Source organism: Canis lupus, chromosome 11 (genome assembly GCF_003254725.2).
Source record: "Canis lupus dingo isolate Sandy chromosome 11, ASM325472v2, whole genome shotgun sequence".
NCBI lineage: Eukaryota > Metazoa > Chordata > Mammalia > Carnivora > Canidae > Canis > Canis lupus.
In genome coordinates, this window is record NC_064253.1 from 26,355,164 (window position 1) to 26,378,308 (window position 23,145).

At 38.4% G+C, this 23,145-nt stretch overlaps 1 protein-coding gene and 1 long non-coding RNA gene across 3 annotated transcripts in view; one reads left to right on the forward strand and one right to left on the reverse strand.

Annotated features, from left to right (window-relative positions):
* Positions 1 to 23,145, reverse strand: part of KIAA2026 (KIAA2026 ortholog) — a 116,466-nt gene that overhangs the window by 59,273 nt on the left and 34,048 nt on the right. The window lies entirely within an intron of this gene.
* Positions 3,018 to 4,609, forward strand: LOC125756043 (uncharacterized). The gene is made up of 2 exons (XR_007413964.1): positions 3,018 to 3,155; positions 4,262 to 4,609. It is a non-coding gene; the product is annotated as an uncharacterized LOC125756043 (long non-coding RNA).

Below are 23,145 nucleotides of genomic sequence, written 5' to 3' on the forward strand. Positions count from 1 at the left end.
TCATGGAACTAACTGAAAATGACATGAAGACTGGCAGAACAGATTTCTATAGGTAGTCACTGAATGGCCACCCATTGAAAAAGGTAGGAGAGGCAGACACACAATCAGGAACCAAAGCCCTGGCAAAACTAACCACAAATGGGAGGGATATCACAAGGACAGAGGAGTGAGGGGATTAGTCACTACACCTTGGCCTTGGGGATCCACATGGGTAAGACAAGTCTCCGTAACATCTAGCTAGCTTTGAAAATTAGTGAGGCTTAACTCCAGGAGTTTTAAAAATAAACAGAGCTTAACTCCAGGAGAGCAAGAAGGTGACAGCAAGACCATGTCCCTGCCCCTAAAAGCCAGTATGCTAAATAGCTTGGCCAAGGCACAGCACAGAAGTAGTATTTTGAAAAGTGCCTGGGAAGATTTATTGACTAATCTTAGGACCTTTGCCAGAACGGCAAGGATACGTAGATTTCTCCAGGGAGAAAAGCTCTACCAAGCACCATTTTTCTTACCCTCTCCCAGTGTAGATAGTCAGATGCAGTTAGAGAGGTAGTGCTATCACTCTTCATCAGTCCTTCTAGCAAAATGGGCCTTGCCCTGGCATTACCCTGCAGACCCAAGCCACTCAACCTGCCTACACAAGAATGCAACCTTCCGAAACAGCCCCTGCCCTGCCATACCATTAGGCAGTTCCAGCTGGGACTGACACCACTCCAAACGACTCCCTGGATGGGGGTGAGGGATGTGTGGAGGACCAGATAACCCTATATGCCAGTGTGTCCATAGTGTCCATAGTTTCTGCAGCCAGACCTCTTAGCTGGCTGTACAATGAGCAAGCCCTGATCTTCAATACACCTGTAGCTGTTACAGAGGCTAACTGCAGCCAGCTAGTTTAGGGCCCCACTGCTCCTACCACTGCTGTCACAGCAATGGCTCAGTCACAACTGGAGGGAATGTGCACTCCACATGGGGGACACGATGGAGCGCCTAGTTTGGGTGCCTGGGGGGGGATTGTGTTACAGGGTACCCTCAGGACCTCTACAGGAGGCCACTTCTTTTAAAATTTTTTAAAGTTTATTTAAGTAATCTCTACACCAAACATGGGGCTCAAACTCACAACTCCAAGATGAAAAGCTGCTTGTTCTTCTGACGGAGCCAGCTAGACGCCCCTCAGGAAGCTACTTCTTACAAGGCCAGAAAGTGCAGCTGACTTACTTAATTAGTACAAAGACACACAGGGAGTTTGAAAAAAAATAAGGACAGAGTAACATGTCCTAAATGAAAGAACAAGATAAAAATAACAGAAAAACAGCTAAACAGAACAGATATAAGCAAAATGATTAATAGAGTTCAAAGTAATAGTCATAAAGATACTCACTAGCCTTGAGAAAAAGTGGATGAACTCAATGAGAACTTCAACAAGATAGAAAATATAAAGAAAAGCCAGTCAGAGAGGAACAATACAATCAGTGAAATGAAAAAAACACTAGAGGGAGTCAAAAGCAAGTCAGAGGATGCAGAATAGATCAGTAATCTGGAAGACGGGGTAACTGAACGCAACCAAACAGAAACAATCTACCAAAAAAACAAAATGAGAGCAGGTTAAGGGACCTCTTTGACATTATAAAATATAGTAACATTCACATTATAAGGGATCCCAGAAGGAGAAGAGGAAAAAGGGGGCAAAAAACTTATTGAAGAAATAATAGCTGAAAACTTCCCTAATCTGGAAAAGAAAACAGACATCCAGGTCCAGGATTCAAAAAAAGCCCGAACAGGATGAACCCAAAGAGGTCCAATCAAAATGCATTATAATTAAAATGGCAAAAATTAAAGATAAAGAGAGACTGCTAAAAGCAACAGAAGAAAAACAGTTACATGTAAGGGAAACCCATAAGGCTATTTCAGCAGAGACTTTTCAGGTCAGAAGAAAATAGCATGATACATTCAAAGTGCTGAAAGCAAAAAACCTGCAACCAAGAATAACTATCCAACAAGGTTGAGAGAGATAAGAAATCCCCCAAACAAATGCTAAAGGAGTTCATCACTATTAAACCAGTGTTATAAGAAATATTTAAGCAGAATTCTTTAAGTGGAAAGAAAAGACCGTAACTAGAAGAAAGAAAATTATGAAAGGAAAACATTTCAATGGTAAATGCAACCATATAGTAAAGGTAATAGATTAATCATTTAGAAAGCCAGTATGGAGGCTAAAATACAAAAGTAGAAAAATAAATTATATCTAGAAATTAGTCAAGAGATACACAAAATAAAAAGATGTAAAATATGACATTACATGGAGAAATAAAAACTTAGTGCTTTTAGAATGTGTTTGAACTTAAATGACCATCAACTTAAATATAGATTGCTATACACACAAAATGTAATATATGAATCCACTGGTAACCATAAAACAAAAACCTGTAATAGACATACAAAAAAATAAAGGAATTCAAGCACAATACTAAAGAAAGAGGGAGGGAGGGGCAAGATGGCAGAAGAATAGGGGTCCTCAACTCACCTGGACCCACCAGCTTACCTAGACAACTTTCAAAACTTCCTGAACACCTACGAATTTGACCTTAGATTTAAAGAGAAAACAGCCAGAACACTACAGAAACGTTTTCACTTCCAGCAAAGTAGGAAGGTGGAAAAAAATAAAAAATCAAGTGGGGGAGGGCCACCTTGAGGACCCAGGTGAAAGCAGAGTGGCGAGAGCCTCCAGGGCAGTCAAGCCCAGCCCTGGAGAGGCAGGAACTTTAAAAATGTGTCCCGGAATTTTCCCTGGATGGAAAAGTGCTTAGGGAAATCGGGCAAAATCTTAGGAGGGGCAGTGAAGCCTCCAGATTTCCCGAGTCACTATTAGAGGACGGGAGCAAAAAGGAAAGTGCATCACAAACCGCCTACGGATCTTGGTAAAGGGTTGGTGCTTGCAGCCCTGAAGGCGATTGGTTAGGTGGGCCGGCTCTGGACAGAAGTGGCTGAGTCTCCTGACTTCGGGAGCCACGCCCCCCTAGCAGACAAAGCTGGTGATCCTGCATTACCCCTGGAACAGGCAGAAGCGGGGAGGACATGGGACAGCAAGGACTCTCCTGCAACTGCGCGACATATAAGCCGTGCAGATCAGTGCACCTGCGTCACCGCCAGGAGCATCTAGGCCAGTGAGTACTGGGAGACTGCATTAGTTACTAGCAGGGAGCTGACTGACTCCAGAGCTGGAAATCTGGGTGCAGCCATTGTTGTTTTCCTTCCTTGTTTCACGTGTACCTTGGAGAGGCGGGGCTGCCAGGGAACAAAGGCCTCATAGGATAAACAGCTCACGCTAAGCCCTGCACCCAGCAGGGAGCCAGGCATCCTTGCCCAGGCACAGATACCTGAAAATCAGCATAGCAGAAGACCAGCTGGAAGAACAGGGTAAGAGCCAAGTTCTTGACAAAGCAGAGCTGGAAAGCTCCAGGGCCAAGGGAATATTAAGGGAATAATATAGTATATAGAACTAGAGGGTCCGTCCCCCTCTTTTTAAAAAATTTTTTTCCTTTTCTCATTACAACTTGTTTTTATATCAGACTAAAAATTTCCAATATTTTCCCTCTTTTCCCACCTTAACTACAATATTTTGCCACCACTTCATTTTTAAGTTTCTTCCTTTTTGACTTTCATATTTCTACAATTACATGTCTTAGATATATTTTTCACTTCTGGATTTCCTTCAACGTACTCAATTCAATTTTGGGAGATATACAAGATATGTTTTTTTGAGTCTTTTGTTTCTCTGCCTCATTTTCTTCTAAAATGGCAGAGATTAGTAACTTCTAAAACATGACCATCATACACACAGAACCACCAAGTGGAATACCAAGCTGGTTCATTCTGTGAGATTATATTCTCCCTTCATTCCCATTCTGCCCCCCTCTTTTGTCATTTATATTTTGGTGGTCAATGTTGCAGCTTTCTACAAGTATTGCTGGTTTATATAAATTTAGGATTGACCATCTTCTAACATATAAAACTTAATACACTCAGAACCAAGATCACCCTCTAGGACCCCTCAGGTAGACTACATTCTCCCTCCACTACAACTTCTTCACCACCACCATCTCCCAGTACCGCCTCCCTTTTTTTCGTAATTTCTATTTTTCCACTTTACTTTTTTTCCTTCTTCTTTGGGATTCTTGGACTTCTATTTCTTACTATTTGTTTTAAAGTTTGTTTTTCACTTTTTGGTCCTTTTGTTTTATTTTGTTCTGATCTGCATTTCATTTTCTAGGCTCTGACCTCGTCAAAATCATCTAGGGGAAAATTTACTTAGGTCATAGATGATATTCTTGACTCAGCCCGCTCATACAGCCACTCTGCACTGAAGAAAATGACTAGAAGGAAAAATTCATCGCAAAAGAAAGAATCAGCAACAGTACTCTCTGCCAGAGATAAAGAATATAGATTACAATTCAATGTCAGAAAGCCAATTCAGCAGCACAATTATAAAGCTACTGGTGGCTCTGGAAAAAAAGCATAAAGGATTCTAGAGACTTCATGACTGGAGAATTTAGATCTAATCAGGCTGAAATTAAAAATCAAATAAATGAGATACCATCCAAACTGGAGGTCCTAACGACGAGGGTTAATGAAGTGGAAAAAAGAGTGAGTGACATAGAAGACAAGTTGATGGTAAGGAAGGAAGTTGAGGGAAAGGAGAGAAAATGAGTGGGAAAAATCAGAGAGGGTGACAAAGCATGAGAGACTCCTAACTCTGGGAAATGAACAGGGGGTAGTGGAAGGGGAGTTGAGCAAGATGGGGTGACTGGGTGATGGGCACTGAGGGGGGCACTTGATGGGATGAGCACTGGGTGTTATACATTATGTTGGCAATTGAACTCCAACAACAACAACAAAAAAATCAAAAAAAAAAAAAAAGGGAAGGAAACTGAAAGAAAAAAGAGAAAAACAATCAAGAGACCATGAGGAAAGGCTAAGGGGACATAAATGATAGCCTGAGAAAAAAGATTCTATGTATAATTGGGGTACCAGAAAACACTGAGGGGGAGAGAGGGTCAGAAACTATATTTGAACAAATCATAGTTGAGAACTTCCCTACTTTGGGGAAGGAAACAGGCATTCAGATCCAGGAGTTAGTGAGGTCCTCACCAAAATCAATGAAAACCATTCAATACTTCGTATTCACCTTTAATAGTGAAACTTGCAAATTCCAAAAATAAAGAGAAAATCCTTAAAGCAGCAAGAGACAAGAAAGTCTTAACTTATATGGTGAGAAATACCAGATTAACAGCAGACCTTACCATACAGACCCAGCAAGCCAGAAAGGGCTGGCATGATCTATTAGGGGTACTAAATGAGAAGAACATGAAACAAAAAATACTTTATGCAGCAAGGCTCTCATTCAGAACAGAAGGAGAGACAAAGAGCTTCCAAGATAAGCAGAAATTGAAAGAAAAAGTGACCATTAAACTAGCTCTGCAAGAAAGAGTAAAGGGGACCCTATAAAAGAAAGAGAAGCCCCCAAAAAATAATCCACAAAAAACAGGGACTGAATAGGTAATAGGATGACACTAAATTTCAATAGTTACTCTGAATGTTAATGGGCTAAATGATCCCACCAAAAGACGTAGGGTTTCAGACTGGATAAGAAAGCAAGATCCATGGGATCCCTGGGTGGCGTAGTGGTTTGGCGCCTGCCTTTGGCCCAGGGCGCGATCCTGGAGACCCGGGATCGAATCCCATGTCGGGCTCCCGGTGCATGGAGCCTGCCTTTCTCTCTGCCTGTGTCTCTGCCTCTCTCTCTCTCTCTCTCTCTGTGAGACTATCATAAATAAATAAAAATTAAAAAAAAATCTAATCTAAAAAAGAAAGCAAGATCCATCTATATGCTCTCTACAAGAGACTCAGTTTAGACCTAAGAAACTCCAGCCTGAAAATGAAGGGGTGGAAAACCATTTACCATCCAAATGGTCCTCAAAAGAAAGCTGATAGCCATCCTATCAGATAAGTTTATCCCAAAGACTGTAGTACGAGATGAAGAGGAACACTATATCATACTTAAAGGGTTTTCCAACAAGAAGACCTAACAATCATGAATATTTATGCCTCTAATGAGGGAGCTGCCAAATATATGAATTAATTAATAACCAAAGTAAAGACATACGTAGATAATAATGTGCTACTATTAGAAGACTTCAACATGGCACTTTCTGCAAAAGACAGACTTTCTAAGCACAACATCATCAAAGAAACAAAGGCCTTAAATGACACACTGGACCAAATGGATTTCAAGATATATACAGAGCTTTCCAACCGAACGCAACTGAAAACATTCTTCTCAAGAGCATGGACTTTCTCCAGAATAGAACACATTCTGGGTCACAAATCAGGTCTCAACCAATACCAAAAGATTAGGATTGTCCCCTGCATATTTTCAGACCACAATGCTTTGAAACTAGAACTCACAAGAAGAAATTTGGAAGATACTCAAACACATGGAGGTTAAACAGCTTCCTACTAAAAGATGAATGGGTCAACCAGGAACTTAGAGAAGAATATAAAAGATTCATGGAAACTAATGAAAATGAAGATACAACTGCTCAAAATCTTTGGGATACAGCAGAAGCAGTCCTAAGAGGGAAATACATTGTAATACAAGCCTCCCTCACAAAATTGGAAAAAAATCAAATACACAAGGTAACCTCACACCTAAAGGAATTGGAGAAAGAACAGCAAGTAAAACCTACACCAAGAAGAAGAGAGTTACTAAAGATTTGAGCAGAACTCAATGAAATGGACACCAGAAGAACTGTAGAACAGATGAACAAAACTAGGAGCTGGTTCTTTGAGAAAATAAGATAGATAAACCATTAGCCAGCCTTGTTAAAAGAAAAAAAGACTCAAATTAATAAAATCATGAATGCAAGTGGAGAGATCACAGCCAATAACAAGGAAGTACAAATGATTTTTAAAATGTATTATGAGCAGCTTATATGCCAATATATTAGGCAATCTAGAAGAAATGGATGCATTTCTCGAAAACCACAAATTACCAAAACTGGAACAGGAAGAAATAGAAAACCTGAACAGGCCATTAACCAGGGAAGAAATTGAAGCAGTCATCAAAGGCCTCCCAATACATAAAAGTCTAGGAACAGATGGCTTCCCTGAGAAATTCGATTAATAAACATTTAAGGAAGAAATAATATCTATTCTACTAATGCTGTTCTGAAGGATAGAGACCGCTGGAATACTTCCAAACTTATCAAGGTATCACCTTGATTCCAAAACCAGACACAGACCCCACCCAAAGAGAGAATTATAGACCAATATCCCTAAAATGAACACAGATGCAAAAAAGTCTGAACAAGATACTAGCCAATAGGATCCAACAGTACTTTTTAATTGGAGTTCAATTTGCTAACGAATAGCGTATCACCCACTGCTCATCCCATCAAGTGCCCCCCTCAGTGCCCGTCACCCAGTCACCCCAAACCCCTGCCCATCTCACTTTCCACTACCCCTTGGTTCTTTTCCCAGAGTTCTTTTCCCAGTTAGAGTTCTTGTCTCTCATGTTCTGTCATGAGAGACTCCTAACTCTCACTGATATTTCCACTCATTTTCTCTTCTTTCCCCTTTATTCCCTTTCACTATTTTTTATATTCCCCAAATGAATGAGACCATATAATGTTTGTCCTTCTCCATTCACTTATTTCACTCAGCATAATACCCTTCAGTTCCATCCACATTGAAGCAAATGGTGGGTATTTGTTGTTTCTAATGGCTGAGTAATTCATTGTATATATAGACTACATCTTTATCCATTCATCTTTCAATGGACACCGAGACTCCTTCCAAAGTTTGGCTATTGTGGACATTGCTGCTATAAACATTGGGGGGCAGGTGTTCCAGCGTTTCACTGCATCTGATTCTTGACAGTAAAGCCCCAGCAGTGCAATTGCTGGGTCATAGGGTAGTTCTAGTTTTAATTCTTTGAGGGACCTCCACACAGTTTTCCAGAGTGGCTGTACCAGTTTACATCCCACCAACAGTGCAAGAGGGTTCCCCTTTCTCCACATCCTCTCCAACATTTGTTGTTTCCTGTCTTGTTAATTTTCCCCCTTCTCACTGGTGTGAGATTGTGGTTTTGATTTGTATTTCCCTGATGGCCAGTGATGCGGAGGAGCACTTTCTCATGTGCTTGTTGGCCATGTCTATATCTTCCTCGGTGAAATTTCTGTTCGTGTCTTTTGCCCATTTCATGATTGGATTGTTTGTTTCATTGCTGTTGGGTTTAATAAGTTCTTTATAGATCTTGGATACTAGCCCTTTATCTGATATGTCATATCTTCTCCCATTCTGTAGGCTGTCTTATATTTTTGTTGACTGTTTTTTTTTTTTTTTTTTGCTGTGCAGAAGCTTTTTATCATCTTCATTAAGTCCCAATAATTCATTTTTGCATTTGTTTTCCCTTGCCTTCTTAGATGTATCTTGCATGAAGTTGCTGAGGCCAAGTTCAAAAAGGGTGTTGCCTGTGTTCTCCTCTAGGAACATTCCTCATCATCTTAAAAGCCATTTATGAAAAGCCCACAGCAAATATCATTCTCAATGGGGAAACACTGGAAGCCTTTCCCCTAAGATTAGGAACATGACAGGGATGTCATGTCCACTCTCACCACAGCTATTCAACAGAATACTAGAAGTCCTAACTTCAGCAATCAGGCAACAAAAAGAAATAAAAGGAATTCAAATTGGCAAAGAAGAAGTCAAACTTTCCCTCTTTGCAGGTGACATGATACTGTACATAGAAAACCCAAAAGACTCCACCTCAAGATTGCTAGAACTCATACAGCAATTCGGCAGTGTGGCAGGATACAAAATCAATGCCCAGAAATCAGTGGCATTGCTATACACTAACAATGAGACTGAAGAGAGAAATTAAGGAGTCAATCCCATTTACAATTGTACCCAAAAGCATAAGATACTTAGGAATAAACCTAACCAAAGAGGTAAAGGATCTATACCCTGAAAACTATAGAACACTTCTGAAAGAAATTGAGGAAGACACAAAGAGATGGAAAAATATTCCATGCTCATGGATTGGAAGAATATTGTGAAAATGTCTATGCTACCCAGGAAAATTTACACGTTCAATGCAGTCCCTGTCAAAATACCATGTACTTACTTCAGAGAGTTGGAACAAATCATCTTAAGATTTATATGGAATCAGAAAAGACCTTGAATAGCCAGGGGAATATTAAAAAAGAAAACCATAGCTGGGGGCATCACAATGCCAGATTTCAGGTTGTACTACAAAGCTGTGGTCATCAAGACAGTGTGGCACCAGCACAAAAACAGACACTTAGATCAATGGAAGAGAATTGAGAAGCCAGAAATGGGTCCTCAACTCTATGGTCAACTCATATTCGACAAAGCAGGAAAGATTATCCACTGGAAAAAGGACAGTCTCCTCAATAAATGGTGCTGGGAAAATAGGACAGCCACGTGCAGAAGAATGAAACTAGACCAACCTCTTACACCATACACAAAGATAAACTCAAAATGGATGAAAGATGTACATGTGAGACAAGAATCCATCAAAATCCTAGAGAACACAGGCAACACCCTTTTTGAACTTGGCTACAGCAACTTCATGCAAGATACATCTAAGAAGGCAAAGGAAACAAAAGCAAAAAGGAATTATTGGGACTTAATGAAGATAAAAAGCTTCTGCACAGTAAAAGAAACAGTCAACAAAAATATAAGACAACCTACAGAATGGGAGAAGATATGACATATCAGATAAAGGGCTCATATCTAAGATCTATAAAGAACTTATTAAACCCAACAGCAATGAAACAAACAATCCAATCATGAAATGGGCAAAAGACACGAACAGAAATTTCATTGAGGAAGATATAGACATGGCCAACAAGCACATGAGAAAATGCTCCTCCGCATCACTGGCCATCAGGGAAATACAAATCAAAACCACAATGAGATACCACCTCACACCAGTGAGAGGGGGGAAATTAACAAGACAGGAAACAACAAATGTTGGAGAGGATGTGGAGAAAGGGGAACCCTCTTGCACTGTTGGTGGGAATGTGAACTGGTACAGCCACTCTGGAAAACTGTGTGGAGGTTCCTCAAAGAATTAAAACTAGAACTACCCTACGACCCAGCAATTGCACTGCTGGGGATTTACCCCAAGGATACAGATGCACTGAAACAGAAGGACACCTGTACTCCAATGTTTACTGCAGCAATGTCCACAATAGCCAAACTGTGGAAGGAGTCTTGATGTCTACTGAATGATGAATGGATAAAGAAGATGTGGTCTATATATACAATGCAATGTTACTCAGCCATTAGAAACGACAAATACCCACCATTTGCTTCAACGTGGATGGAATTGGAGGGTATTATACTGAGTGAAATAAGTCAATCAGAGTAGGACAATCATTATATGGTTTCACTCTAATGAGGAATATAAGAAATAGTGAAAGGGATTATAAGGGAAAGAAAAGAAAATTAAAGGGAAAAATTAGGGAGGGTGATAGAACATGAGAGACTCCTAACTCTGGGAAATGAACAAGTTGTGGAAGGGGAGGCAGGCGGGGGAGGATGGGGGTGACTGGGTGATGGGCACTGAGGAGGGCACCTGAAAGGATGAGCACTGGGTTTCATAGTATATGTTGACTAATCGAGTTTCAATAAAAATGTATATATATATATATATAAAAAGAAAACTAGAAGCCAATATACCTTGTGAATGGAAAAATATCGACAAAATATTAGGAAACCAAATTCATCAATACATTAAAAGGATCATTCACCACCAACAGGTGGGATTTATTTTAGGATGCAAGGATCGTTTAATATTTGCAAATAAATCAATGTGATATACATCATATTAACAAGAAGGATGAAAACCATATGATCCTCTTGATAGATGTACAAAACGCATTTGACAAAATATAACGTCCATTCATGATAGAAAAAAAACAAACAAACCTCTCGATAATATGGTTTTAGAGAGAAAATACCTCAACATAATAAGGCCATTAAAAAAGAAAGAAAAAAGTCTCACAGCTAACATCATAATCAATGTGAAATCCGATACAAGGCAAGAATATTCAGTCTCACCACTTTTATTCAACATACTATTGGAAGTCCCAGCCACAGCAACCAAATAAGAGAAAAAACTAAAAGGCATCCAAATTGGTAAGGAAGTAAAACTTTTACTATTTGCAAATGATGTAATACTATATATAGAAAACCCTAAAGAATCCACCACAAAATTATTAGAATAAGTGAATTCAGTAAAGTTTCAAAATATAAAATTAACATAGAAATCTGTTGCATTTCTATACAGTAATCACAAAATAGCAGAAAGAGAAATTAAAGAAAAAAATCACATTTACATCTGCACCAAAAAAAAAACCTTGTAAATAAATTTATCCAAGGAAGTAAAAGACCTATACTTTAAATATTGTACGACATTGATAAAAGAAACTAAAGATAACAGAAATAGATATACTATGCTTATGGTTTGCAGTAATTAATATTGTTAAAATGTCCATCCTACTCAAAGCAATCTATAGATTAAGTGCAAGCCTTATCAAAATACCAATAGTTATTTTTTTACAGATATAAAACAAATAATCCTAAAATTTGTATGGAACCACAAAGATCCTAAATAACCAAATACTCTTAAGAAAGAAGAAAGCTGGAGGAATCATGACCCACAATTTCATACTATACTATAAAGCTACAGTAATGAAAACAATATTACGTTGGCAAAAAACAGGCATATAGATCAACAGAACAAGACAGCCCAGAAATAAACCCACACTTACATTGACTTACATCGTCAATTAATCTACAACAAAGGAGGCAAGAATTTACAATGAGGAAAAGATAATCTTTTAAATAAATGGTGATAGTGGGAATGTAAACTGGTACAATCAGTGTGGAAAACAGTATGGAGGCTCCTCAGAAAATTAAATAGAAATGTACTGTGATCGAGGAAGACAAAGACATGGTCAAAAAGCACATGAGAAAATGCTCCGCATCACTTGCCATCAGGGAAATACAAATCAAAACCACAATGAGATACCACCTCACACCAGTGAGAAGGGGGAAAATTAACAAGACAGTAAACAACAAATGTTGGAGAGGATGTGGAGAAAGGGGAACCCTCTTGCACTGTTGGTGGGAATGTGAACTGGTACAGCCACTCTGGAGAACTGTGTGGAGGTTCCTCAAAGAGTTAAAAATAGATCTGCCCTATGACCCAGCAACTGCACTGCTCGGGATTTACCCCAAAGATATAGATGCAGTGAAATGCTGGGACACCTGCACCCCAGTGTTTCTAGCAGCAATGTCCACAATAGCCAAACTGGAAGGAACCTTGGTGTCCATCGAAAGATGAAGGGATAAAGAAGATGTGGTCTATGTATACAATGGAATATTACTCAGCCATTAGAAACAACAAATACCCACCATTTGCTTCCACGTGGATGGAACTGGAGGGTGTTATGCTGAGTGAAATAAGTCAATCGGAGAAGGACAAACATTATATGGTCTCATTCATTTGGGGAATATAAAAAATAGTGAAAGGGAATAAAGGGGAAAGGAGAAAAAATGAGTGGGAAATGTCAGAAAGGAGACAGAACATGAGAGACTCCTAACTCTGGGAAATGAACAAGGGGTGGTAGAAAGGGAGGTGGGGGGGATGGGGGTGAATGGGTGACGGGCACTGAGGGGGGCACTTGATGGGATGAGTACTGGGTGTTATTCTATATGTTGGCAAATTGAACACCAATAAAAAATAAATTAAAAAAAATGTACTGTGATCTACTAATTCCACCACTGGGTATTTACCCAAAGAAAATGAAAACGCTAATTTGAAAAGATATATGCACCCTATTTTTATTGTAGGATTATTTACAATAGCCAAGATATAAAAGCAACTGAAGTAGAGTTTGAATAAATAGAAAATGTGGCAAGTTAATATACAAAGGAATAAAATTCAGCTACATAAAAGAATTAGATCTTTCCATTTGCAATAACAAGAATGGATCTAGAGGGTATGAGCTAAGTGAAGTAAGTGTGACAGAGAAAGACAAATACCATATGATTTCACTAACAATGTGGAATTTAAAAGAGTAAACAAAAGAATTAACACAAAAACAGAAACAGAATCCTAAAAAAGAGAATAAACTGGTGGTTGAAAGGAGAGGGAGTGGGAAAATGAGAAAATAGCTGAAGGGAATGAAGAGATAAAATCTTCCAGTTATAAAATAAGTAAGTCAGAGATGAAAAGTACAGTACAGAACTGTCAGTAATACTGTAATAACACTGAATGTAAACAAATGGTGACTGTACTTATCATAGTAAGCGCTGAGTAATATACAGAATTGTTCAATCACTATGTCATACACTTGAAACAAACAGAACATTGTGTCAACTATACATCAATGAATATTTTCTTTTTTTAAAAGAATGTACATTTAGGAGAGAGGTAAGATAGTGGAGGAGTAGAGGAGCCTAATTTCGTCTGATTCCTAGCAATCAGCTAGATACTCATCAAATCATTCTGAACACCTGCAAAATCAACCTGAGATCTAAGAAAAGAATTGCTGCAATTCTACAAATATAAAAGTGACCACTTTTTTACAAAGTAGGAGGTGTGGAAACGTGGTTCTGAGGAGATATATCAGAAGATAAGCCACGCAAGGGAGGGAGGGAGCCTCCATAAGCTGGGTACCAGAAAGTGTTATAAGCAGTAGAGAGCAAAATCAGAACTATTAGAAGTCTGCCTGAAAGACACTCAGGAGGCAAAGCAGGGCAGAATCCCAGGTGGGACAGCATGGTATATCAGGCTCCCCAGAGTCACAAAAAGAAAGGGGGTGCCTGAGAGTGAGAGTTTACAGGCATTGAAGTAGGGAAGCCAGCTGCAAGCAGTGAGGCCAGGCACCTCCTTTCTGCTCAGTATTGCCATAAACCATGAATCGCAGTACACCTGTGCAACCACTCTCCAAGCTGGGGGCCAGCAAGAGGCAGAACCCCAGCGAGAATCTTCTCTTTCCTTCAGGAGGAGTGGTTAGGGGGAGTGCTGGAAGAGTCCATAAAGTTTGGAGACTTGAAAGGGGGTCCTGTGCCTGAAAAAAAAAAACGCTGGGTCACGGATAGGTGAACACAGATTTCCAATGGAAACCACGCAGACAAGAGCTATTGCTTTTCTGCAAGGGCTCACTGAAGAAGGGGGCCACAAACTTACAATTCCAGGGCTAGAGATGGAGGCACTGCCATTTCAATCCTCCACACCAGTTCCAGAGAGACAAACACTGAGTTCAGCCCCCTGCCAAAGGCAGTGAAATTCTGCTTGGGCAAAAAAAATTGAAAATCACTACAAAAGGCCCCTCTCCCAGAAGAAGAGCAGGAACTTCTCGCTAATACCAAGTTTATCAATCATACAGAATTGTAAAAGTCCAATTCCTGGGTAAAGACCTACATAGCATTCATGTTTTTTTTCTTACTAGTCTTTAATCCTCCAGTTTTATATTTTATTTTCCTTTTCAGCAATCATCTTATTTTATCAATTATTTTTTAAGACTTTTAAAATTTTTATTGTTACAGTTATGGTGTGTGTATATATATATATATATTTCAGTTTTATATGTACATACACACACATACGCATATTTTCATTTTTGGCTTCCTTTCATTGGATTCAACTTCATTTTTGTATCCACATACACACCTATATTAGGTTCTAGCTTCCTCTAACAGGCCAAAATACACCCAAAATCTAGTTTATTATTCTGTTCTATAAAATTTCTTGTTTGTTTTTATTCTCATTTTTCCTTTCTTTTCTTTCCTTTTCTTCTTTTTTCTTTTCCTTTTTGTTTCCTTTTGTTTTGATTTTGTTTGGGTTTCTGTTCTCTTCTGATTTGTGTAGTATATATTTTCCTGGTGTCACTGTTGTTATTATTATTTTTTTTTATTTTCCCTCTCTTGCATTTACTCTTTTCTGGACATAATGACAAGTTGGATGAACTCATCCCAAAAAACAGGCAGTACTCAATGCCAGAAATTTAATTAATATGGATATAAGTAAGGTGCCAGAACTAGAATTCAAAGCAACAATTATAAAGATACTAGCTGGGTTTGAAAAAAGCATAGAAGACACTGGAGAATCACTTACTGGAGAAATCAAAGAACTAAAACCTAATCAAGTCAAAATAAAAAGGCAATTACTACAATGCAATCAAATAGGGAGGCTCTAACTGCTAGGATGAATGAGGCAGAAGAGAGAGTGATATAAAAAACAAAATGATGGAGAATGAGGAAGCTGAGAAAAAGAGAGATAAATAACTCCTGGATCACCAGGGGGGGATTCAAGACATCAGCAAAACCATAAAGCAAAACAATATTAGAATAATTGAGGTCCCAGAAGAGGAAAGAGAAAAGGGGCAGAAAGTTTATCTGAACAAATTATAGCTGAGAACTTCCCTGATCTGGGGAAGGAAACAGGCATTCAAGTCCAGGAGGCACAGAGAACTCCCCCTCAAAATCAATGAAAATAGGTCAACACCTTGACATATAATAGCAAAGCTTGCAAATTTCAGAAATAAAGAGAAAATCCTGAAAGCAGTTTGGGACAAGAGGGCCTTAACCTACAGAGTTAGAAACATAAGGCTGGTAGCAGACTTATCCACAAAAACCTGGCAGGCCAGAAAGGGCTGGCATGATATATTTGGGGTGCTAAATGTGAAACATACAAATCCAAGAATACTTTATTCAGCAAGGCTGTCATTCAGAATACAAAAATATAAAGAACTTCCAGGACAAACAGAAACTAAAAGAATTTGTGACTATCAAACCAGCTCTGCAAGAAATAGTAAAGGAGACCCTATAAGCAAAGAGAAAGCCCAAAAGTAACACAGACCAGAAGGGAAAAGAGACAATATACAGAAGCAGGGACTGTGCAAGTAATACAATGGCACTAAATTCATACCTTTCAATAATTATTCTGAACATAAATGGGATAAATGTTCCAGTCAAAAGGAACAGGGTATCAGAGTGGATAAAACAAAAACAAAATCAAAACAAGACTCAAGATACCTCCAGATTGAAAGTGAGGGGTTAGAGAACCAGTTATCATGCTATTAGACATCAAAAGAAAGCTGGGGTAGCAACCTTATATCAGACAAAATAGATTTTAAACCAAAGACTACAATAAGAGATGAAGAGGGACATTATGTCATAATAAAAGGGTTTAACCAACAAGAAGGTCTAACAATTATAAATATTTATGCCCTTAACTTGGAAGCAGCCAAATATATAAACCAATTAATAACAAAATTAAAGAAATACACTGATAATAAAATAATTGTATGGGACTTTAACGCTCCACTGACACCAATGGACAGATTATCTAACCAGAAAATCAACAAGGAAAGAAAGGCTTTGAATGACACACTGGACCAAATGGACTTCACAGATATATTAAGAATACTCCATATTCATGAATTGGAGCTGTCTACATAACCCAGAACAATCCACACATTCAATGCAATCCCTATCAAAATACCATCAACTTTTTCCACAGAGCTGGAACAAATAATTGTAAAATTTGTATGGAACCAGAAAAGACCCCAAGTAGCCAAAGGAAAGCTGAAAAAGAAAACCAAAGCCGGTAGAATCACAATCTCAGACTGCAAGCTGTATTACAAAGCTTTAATCATCAAGACAGTACAGTACTGGCACAAAAACAAATAACAGATCAATGGAACAAAACAGAGAATCCAGTAATGGACCCTCAGGTCTATCACCAACTCATCTTCCACAAAGTAGGAAACAATATCCAAAGGAAAAAAGACAGTCTCTCCAACAATGATGTTGAGAAAATTGGAGAGCCACATACAGAAGAATGAAACTCTACCATTTTCTTACACCATACACAAAAATAAACTCAAAATGGATAAAACATCTAAACTGAGACAGGAATCCATCAAAATCCTAGAGAAGAACACAGGCGTTGAGCAACCTCTGTCACCTCAGCCACAGCAACTTCTTGCTAGATACATCTCCAATGGCAAGAGAAACAAATGCAAAAATCAACTATTGGGACTTCATCAAGATAAAAAGCTTTTGGGATGCCTGCGTGACTTAGTGGTTGAACATCTGCCTTTGGTCAGGGCATGACCCTGGGATCCAGGATCAAGTCCCACATCAGGCTCTCTTCGAGAGCCTGCTTCTCCCTCTGCCTATGTCTCTGCCTCTCTCTCTCTCTCTCTCTCTGTATCTCATGAATAAATAAATAAATCTTTTAAAAAAAAAGATAAAAAGCTTTTGCACAGTAAAGGAAACAGTTGGCAAAACCAAAAGACAACTGACAGAATGGGAGAAGATATTTCCAAATGACACATTACATAAAAGGCTAGTATCCAAAATCTGTAAAGAACTTACCAAACTCAACACATGCAAAAAAACAAATAATCCAATCAAGAAACGGGCAGAGGGCATAAACAGACATTTCTTCAAAGAAGACATACAAATGCCCAAAGGACACATTAAAAAATGCTCCATATCACTCAACATCAGGGAAATACAAATCAAAACCACAATGAGATACCACCTCACACCAGTCAGAATGGTGAAAATTAACAGGATAGGAAACAACCAATGTTGGAGAGGATGTGGAGAAAGGGGAACCCTCTTGTACTCTTGGTGGGAATGCAAACTGGTACAGCCACTCTAGAAAACTGTGTGGAGGTTCCTCAAAGAGTTAAAAATAGAGCTACCCTACAACCCAGCAATTGCACTACTAGGTAGGTATTTACTCAAAAAATAAAATATAGTGATCCAAAGGGACACCTGCACCCTAATGTTTATAGCAACACTGTCCACATAGCCAAAGAATGGAAGATCCCAGATGTCCATGGACAGATGAATGGATAAAGAAAATAAATGTGATATATATATGTATATATAAATATCTGATATATATATAAATATCTGATGAAAGATATATATACTTACACATACATATATACATGCATACATACACATATATACACAATATTACTCAGCCATGAAAAAGATGAAATCTTACCATTTGCAACGACATAGAACTAGAAGGTATTACGCTAAGAGATATATGTCAATCAGAGAAAGAATATTACATGATTTCACTCATATGAGGAATTTCAGAAACAAAACGGAGGAGCATAAAGGAAGGGAGGGAAAAATCTTTCCTTTTATCCAGAAAGACAAAATCAGAGAGGGATATAAACCCTAAGAGACTCTTAACCATAGGAAATAAGCTGAGAGTTGCTGGAGGGGCTGGGGAGGATGAGGTAACTAGGTGATGGGCATTAAGTATATGTGCTGCTGAAGCGAGCACTGATGGACATTAAGGAGGGCAATAATGATATAATGAGCACTGGGTATTACAAATAACTCTTGAATCACTGAACTGTACCTCTGAAACTAATAATTCACTGTAAACATACAGTGAATTTAATACAGTGAATTTAATTCATACTAAATGAATTTAAATAAAACTTAAAAAAAAAAAAAAAAAAAAAAAAAGAAGGGCAGCCCGGGTGGCTCAGCGGTTTAGCACCGCCTTCAGCCCAGGGCCTGATCCTGGAGACCCAGGATCGAGTCCCACATCGGGCTCCCTGCATGGGGCCTGCTTCTCCCTCTGCCTGTGTCTCTGCCTCTCTCTCTCTCTCTCTCTCTCTGTCTCTCATGAATAAATAAATAAAATGGGATCCCTGGGTGGCGCAGCGGTTTGGCGCCTGCCTTTGGCCCAGGGCGCGATCCTGGAGACCCGGGATCGAATCCCACATCGGGCTCCCTGCATGGGGCCTGCTTCTCCCTCTGCCTGTGTCTCTGCCTCTCTGTCTCTCTCTCTCTGTGTGACTATCATGAATAAATAAATAAAATCTTAAAAAAAAAAAAAAAAATAAATAAATAAATAAATAAAATATTTTTTAAAAATTAAAAAAAAGGAAGAACAAAAAAGCAGCAGCAGCAGCAGCTACCACCACCGCCTAAGCCCATGGCTAAAGTAGAACTACAGTCATATGATCTTTCCATACTTCAATGTCTCCCAATATGACCCTTTCTTATGAGTATTTCAAAGTCCCTGTCTAGAACTGACTTTATAGTATTCTCAGGCACTCTCTGACCGTTTGACAGAAGAATTAAAAGGGTGACAGAATGTCAAGTATCATGATAGGTGGCAGGTTAATTATACACGGGGAGGAAAGATTTGTTTAGCACTCCCACGTTATCATACAACATGTTGTTGCCTAAATGTCACACTTCCCTTCTGAGGACTCAAATCTTGGGATAGGCTTAAAAAAACCTTAAAAACCTGCCTATCCCACTATCTGTATGACACATTACAAATTCAATATTTATTTTATGTTTAATTTATGAAAGAAAAGCATGCTTAGGTCAGAAAATTTAGAAAACAGAGTTTAAAAAAAGTCTCATCATTCATGTGTTTTTATGTGAACTCCAATTTGGTTCCACATAAGTTAATAATTTCTTGGCACTGAAAAGAAGGCAAAAGGCCATTGCAGCTAGGAAGCAAGAATCAGGAAAAGAATGATAAGAGGTTAGACAGGTATGGTGAAACTTAAAGGTGAAAGAGGGTCTTATTAATAATATTAAGCCATTAATAGTTTTTGTGTGTACTTGCTTTGTTTTGGGGAGATCATAGGTACTAGGATAGGTAAGTGGCACCATCAAATTTGCATGTGGGAAAATTCACTCTAGCTTTAATGTAAAAAACAGCCTGGAATTATGTAAGCATGGACACTGTTAAACCAATTAAGAGAAGATTACCACAGTCTTAAGTGAGAAATAAAGGAACTAGACGGTGGTAGAAAACAGAGAGGAAAGTGGGCAAATTCAAGAAAGATTTAAGAAATAAAATGGTCAGGATTTGGGGATGGATTTGTGAGGGAAAGGAAAGTGTCATGGATGCATCCCAGGTTTCTAACTTTAATGATCAAATAGATGGTGGTGCCTTCTGCCAAGGTAGGGAACACTACAGTGGGACAAAGTTTCAGGGAAAATCATGCTTTCTTATTTAATTTTGGACATAATCATTTTGAAGAGAATACCTACAGTATCTTTTCTTTGCCACCAGCTTTACACTCTATCCTTCTGTATAGCTTATCTGTATATTCTGTATAGCTTATCCATGTCAGCAGGCAACCTTACCCACTAGCTTCCCTTTGGTTCAGTCAAGGGAACCCCGGCAGATGATCCAAGAGGAAAGTAGGGTGAAATAGTTATTCCCTTGGCTCCTTCTCTGTGAGGCTGTTTTGGGCTGTGTCCTTCAATAGGAGGTGTCATCTCAATACAGTCTCTTTTTTGTAACTCTCTTCTGGGTATGAGTAACTACTCCCTTTTCCTCATTCTGGTTAATAGCGTTATTTCCTAACATTCTGCTATATTTCAACCTCTGAAAAGAAACCGTCTTCAAATGATCTTAAGTTGAATGTGGCACTTATTTCCAGACAGATGAGAGACACTGGCACTGAAAGAGCCCACATCCAGAAAATGTGTGAAGTAGGCAATTGGATCTGAAACTTAGAGGAGAAATTTGGGCAAAAGACATGTATCTATGAGTCTTCTGCAATAGGTGATATAGGAATAGATGAGATCACTTACAAAGAAAGTAAAACATGAGAAAAGGAAAGCTCTTGAACAAAAACTTGAGATTTGGCAACATTTGGGCAGTAAGAACTAGATGGAACTAAAATATTGGACAAGGATGACACTTAAGGCCAAGGGAAAGTGAATGGAGTTAAAAAGTTGGAAGATTCATGTGTTGCTGGGAAGGAGTAGGTATATTAAATTTACTTTCTAAATTAACAATGCATAATGAGACATTTTATTGCTATAGTGTATTAAACACTATACAGAGAACCAGTAAGATGGTAACTACTTTATCTTCACAACCTTAAGAGTATATTATAATGGTGGGGCACCTGAGTGGCTCAGTGGTTGAGCATCTGCCTTTGACTCAGGTCGTGATCCCGGGCTCCTGGGATCAAGTCCCACGTCAGGCTCCCCACAGGAGTCCTGCTTCTCCCTCTGCCTATGTCTCTGCCTCTCTGTGTCTCTCATGAATAAATAAATAAAATCTTAAAAAAAAAGTATATGATTATGGCAACATTCCTTAAAATATTAAAGAACTTGCTACAACATTTAATTAAAAACATAATGAATTCACACACACACACACACACACACACTGCTATCTCTATCTTCATCCTTAAGGAAGACATGTACAAAAATGTCTATTGTAGCATTCTCTAAGAACAAAACACTACAAAAAATAAAAAATATCCATCCCATCAGGTAAGTAAACTATAATACAGTCAATAACATAATATAGTAGCACTTGAAATAAACTAGAATGAATAATTCAGCACAGATAAATCTGAGACACAATGTTCAATGTAAACAGAAAGCTGTTAAATCATTTATATAAAAGTTAAGTCATGCAAAAAATGCTATATATTATCTACAAATACATACATATGCTTAAAACAAAAACTGCATAGAAATGACCTCTTTTTATGGTCATGAAGGAGTAAACTGGAGCAAACTTACCTTCTGACTATAAACAATTACAAAACTGAACAAAATATATGAGGTGGAGCCACAGTGGAAAACAGTATGGAGCTTTCTCCAAAAGTTAAAAATAGAACTAACTTATGATCCCAATCGCACTACTGGGTATTTATCCAAAGAATACAAAAACACTGATTTAAAGGGATATATACACATTTACATTTATAGCAACACTATTTACATTAGCAAGGTTACGAAGCAGTCCAAGTGCCCATCAATTGATGAATGGAAAAAGGAGATGTGTTAATACATGCAATAGAGTATTATTCAGCCATAAAATATAATGAAATCTTGCCATTTGCAACAACACGCATGGAGCTAGAATATTAAGCTAAGTGAAATAAGTCAGCCAGAGAAAGACAAAAATCATACAATTTCACTCATATGTGGAATTTAAGAAACAAAACAAACAAAGAGGAAAGATGAAAGAGAGAGTCAAACCAAGGAATAGATTCTTAATTATAGAGAACAATCTGATGGTTGGGAGGGAGGGGGAGGATGGGCTAATTAGGTGATGAGGATTAAGGAGAGCATTTGTGATGAATACAGGGTAATGTATGGCACTGTGAACTTACTATGTTATATACCCCCAACTAATATAACACTGTATGTTAACTAATTAGAATTAAAATAAAAACTTTATATTATAAATATATATTTATATATTTTATATATATAAAAATTTATATATATATATATGAATGAATCAAATGTTTTCAGATCTGAATATTAAATAGTTCAGGACTGTGATCTCCAAGAAATAAAGCAAATTAAGTGATCCTTACAACTGACAAGCTTTCTGAGTAAAGACAATTTCCAAACTCTGAATACAAGAACAGGGCAACCCAAACAGTCCAATGGATTTCAGCTAAAGAGATGGAAATGAGCACTGGGGGAAAATAAGGCACCTAGAAGTTGTGAGATAATTCTGAAAAGAAGGCAGCTATGCAGAAAAGAGCTTCAGAAATCTACACAAAGATCTTCAGGTTTGCTGAGTACTAGCCTGTGACTACACAGTGTAAAACTCCAAAAAGTTTAACAAGAATGACCAGGACACTGTAAGCACAGAAGCTTAAAGACAATGAGGAAAGCATCTGGAGTAGAAAGTCCTCATCCCTTGGGAGCATTCTGTGGAGAAGCCCCAGAGGTCATGCATTAGTAAATAGGGCCAAACTGGAGGGAATACTATTCTAAATCCACTATAGAACTTAAAATCTGGACTTGAAATGATCATCAAGCTGATCTACAAAGAAGCTAACTGCTTGCCAGAATAAAGCCCAATTCTCTTTTTTATTTTTTAAAGATTTTTAATTTATTTATTCATAGAGATACAGAGAGAGGGGCAGAGACATAGGCAAAGGGAGAAGCAGGCTCCTCATAGGAAGCCCGATTGGGACTTGATCCCCAGACCAGAATCACGCCCTGAGCCGAAGGCAGAAGCTCAACCGCTGAGCCACCCAGGTGTCCCAAGCCCAA